Genomic DNA, 3,609 nt, shown 5'->3' on the forward strand with positions numbered 1-3,609 from the left:
TCTCAATGCCCATGTTCTGATTTGTCATTTCTTTCTTTATTAAGCCCCGCAGATGATTGGGACACCCAGCCACAGTTGTGAAGCAGTAACTCGTTCCACTTATGTCATTTTCTGAGCAACTGGAAAGAAAGAGATGACATAACATTTGCTGAATGCCTACCATGCTGCTACTTGGTTACCTACCTTATGTAATAACGGGTAAACTGAAAGCAAGGATGTCCAGGAATTTACTCAAAGTGACATAGCTAGGTCATGGCAGACCTAACATTAGAAACTGTATGCCCTTTTTTTTTTCTTTTTTGAGAGAAAGAGAGAAAGAGAAAGAGAGCAAGTGGGGGAGGGGCAAAGGGAGAGGGGGAAAGAGAACCCCAAACAAGCTCCACACCCGGCGTGGAGCCCCACACAGGGCTCAGTCCCATGTCTGTGAGATCATGAGCTGAGCTGAAATCAAGAGTTGGATGCTTAACTGACTGAGTCACCCAGGCGCCCCTAGAAACTGTGTGTCTTAAGTCCTAGCCCCAAATTTTTTCCTCTGCCTAACTAAAAATAATTTAATTAGTATAAGCCTTTAATATAGATGATCATATTTCATTTTTGCAAAAAAGAAACCATTAAATAGGTACTGTTGTTATTACCATTTTATACAAGTGTAGACATTGAAATAAGCATACAGATATAATTAACGTAAAGTCAGTTTGCTAATACATGGCAAAGACAGGACTTGAATTCAGATTTTTTTTATCCACTTTAGGGCTAAATTTTAATAGGATGTGAAAGTTTGAACTCTTACATTTTATTTTTTTAATTTTTCTTAAGTTTCTTAAGAGAGAGGGCAAGAGCAAGAGAGGGAGAGGCAAAGAGAGAGAGGGAGAGAGAAAATCCCAAGGAGGCTCCATACCATCAACTCAGAGCCCGAGGCGGGGCTTGACCTCACAATCACAAGATCGTGACCTGAGCCAAGGTCAAGATTTGGATGCTGAAGCGACTGAGCCACCCAGGCACCCCTGAACTCTTACACTTTAAATAAGCAAAGCCTTAAAATCATCCACTGGTTCAAAATGGTTTTACAGAAAAACTAATCTGTAACAAAATCTAGGCGTGGAGTGTGAAGATACCGCTGGTTTTGAGCAAATTGTACAAAGGTATAAAGGGGGACAGGACAAAAAAAAAGAGAGAGTCTCGGACATTTACAACAGCAGGCATTTTCTCTTCCTCTTCTTGACAGGAGGTGGGAGAGAACCACTGAAGAAGAAGAGCTTTATCAAACACATCTAGAGGCTCACTGTGTGAGAGCCAAGTGCTGCGTGTACTTTACAGCACAGATGTCTTTGGCCTTGGCTAAACCTCAAAGATAGGCATCAGCAATCAGCCTCTTTGCCTTCAGTTCCTCAGCCTTATCTTCACCACCCCTGAGATCACATTGAGTTCCAACTGGGATGATGGGAGCATTGAGACAATGGTGGCACACTTCAGGATACCTCTGTACACAGACATTTTCCAAAGATGCAGGACTCACCAGAGAAAACCCAACTGAGAATACATCCCTTTGAGTAGAGGATGGGGGCGTAATCTGTCATCTTCTTGCCCAGCTGTGTCCACAAGCCCCGATTCGCCAGTTTTGCATCCACCATAACATTGGCAGAACAGTTGTCAAAGACGGTGAGGCTGTGGTCTCCAGAAAATGCATTAGTTGTGTCACCGATCAGTAGGCAAGTTTTACCTATTGCTCCCGTCACCACATGCTTAATGGCCGGCATGTAGGCTACAGCATTGGGGCGCAGGGTGCCGGGGTGCCGTCCAAGCTGCCTTGCCCTCCATGGGCCACCACCCAAACATAAAGACTTTTTATTCCTACATCCTGTGCCCCACACTCAATGGCTTCCTTCACTGAGTACAAGTGTGTAGAACTCATGATCTTTCCTCTACCTGCCTTTGATACTTATGTGCTGTGTCTACTATAACTTTATCCTGCAGTTTCATAGCATTATTCTTAAATCCCCACTTGGGCTGCAAGGCAGAGAGAAAAGCACCTGAGTTCTGAAATTAGACAGTCTTGGGGTTTAATCTCTCTTGCCACTTGCTATTTGGGGGAACGTAAGCAATACCAATAATGGCTCACGTTTATTGAGTGCTTAGTATGTTCCAGAGATGGTGAGAGTTTAAAACGTATTAATTCATTTAACCTTCAAGAAAGGAGATAAATACAATTAACATTCCCATTTTGTGGATGAAGGAATTGAGAGGATCAGTTTTCATATATGTAAGGTGATGACAGCCTCATCTAATTGGCCAGGTTGTCATGAGGCTTACAAGAGACGTCACATAGGAAGCACCTACTATCATGCCTGGAACACAGGAGTACTTTTCACGATTTGTTCTCTCCCCTTCACCTCTCTTCCTGGTGCACAAAGACCACATCTCTACTGCTTCTGCTCTCCCCGAGTCTGAGGCACTGGTGAGCAAGTAGCAGGGACATGTAAGTATTATCAATGGTCAATTTGGTAGATTGAAACTCGTCTCAAATTTGACCTTCACCTTGGCTCAGTCAGTTGAGCGTCCAACTCGTGATTTCAGCTCACACCATGGTCTCACAGCTCCTGGGATGAAGCCCGGCATTGGGCTCCATGCTGAATGTGGAGCCTGCTTGGGATTCTTCCTCTCCCTTCTGCCCTCCCCTGCTTGTGCATGCTCTCTCTCTCTCTCTCTCTCTTTCAAAATAAATAAATAAACTTTTTTTTTTTTACTTTGGGTAGATTATGTCATTTAATCCTCACAAAAGCTTTAGGAATTGCATACTAATTTGTCCCCGTTTTCCCGATAAGGTTTTTGAGAAAGACGTCATTTAAGTACATTGGCCAAGGTCACTTGGCCAGCGAGTAAAGAGTGCAGCTCTAAAACTCAAGCCATCTGATTTCAGAGCCCTTGCTTTCAGTCATTTCCTTCAGGTATGCCCTCGTATTTGTGAGGGCTGGAAATACTGTGGCGCAAGGCTCCTTAGCGCAGTTTGCTTGCTCCAACACAGCTAGCAGAGTTGGAAATCCCCAGTTTCACAGTGGAGCTCTGAGGCCGTAAAAAAAAAAAGAAAGATAGCAGAAGCGTTGGCAAAGATCCTCTTTTGCTTTCTCAGCAAAATGCACACATGTTTTAACAGTAACTACTCCAGAGGGTATAATAATTATCCTGTGGTCAGTAGATGGTTTGTTGTTGTTGTTGGAAATGTTTATAACAAAGACAATACCAATACGTGTCTCATTCACAAGACATTAGGCGTCCCACAGTGATAGCATCTGGACAGGTGACTGTAATTTTTTCCATTACTTTTTCCATAGTCTTTTTTTTTCTTTTAAATATACATCTAAATTAGTTAGCATCTAGTGCAACAATGATTTCAGGAGTAGATTCCTTAGTGCCCCTTACCCATTTAGCCCATCCCCCCTCCCTCAACCCCTCCAGTAACCCTCCATTTGTTCTCCATATTTGTGAGTCTCTTCTGTTTTGTCCCCCTCCCTCTTTTTATATTATTTTTGTTTCCCTTCCCTTACGTTCATCTGTTTTGTCTCTTAAAGCCCTCATATGAGTGAAGTCATATGATTTGTGTCTTTCTCTGAC

At 43.0% G+C, this 3,609-nt stretch overlaps 1 pseudogene; it reads right to left on the reverse strand.

Moving 5' to 3' along the window:
• Window positions 1-1,140: 1,140 nt before the first annotated feature.
• Window positions 1,141-1,757, reverse strand: LOC115499644 (annotated as a pseudogene).
• Between the last annotated feature and the right edge of the window lie 1,852 nt (window positions 1,758-3,609).

Source organism: Lynx canadensis, chromosome D4, assembly GCF_007474595.2.
Source record: "Lynx canadensis isolate LIC74 chromosome D4, mLynCan4.pri.v2, whole genome shotgun sequence".
Lineage (NCBI taxonomy): Eukaryota > Metazoa > Chordata > Mammalia > Carnivora > Felidae > Lynx > Lynx canadensis.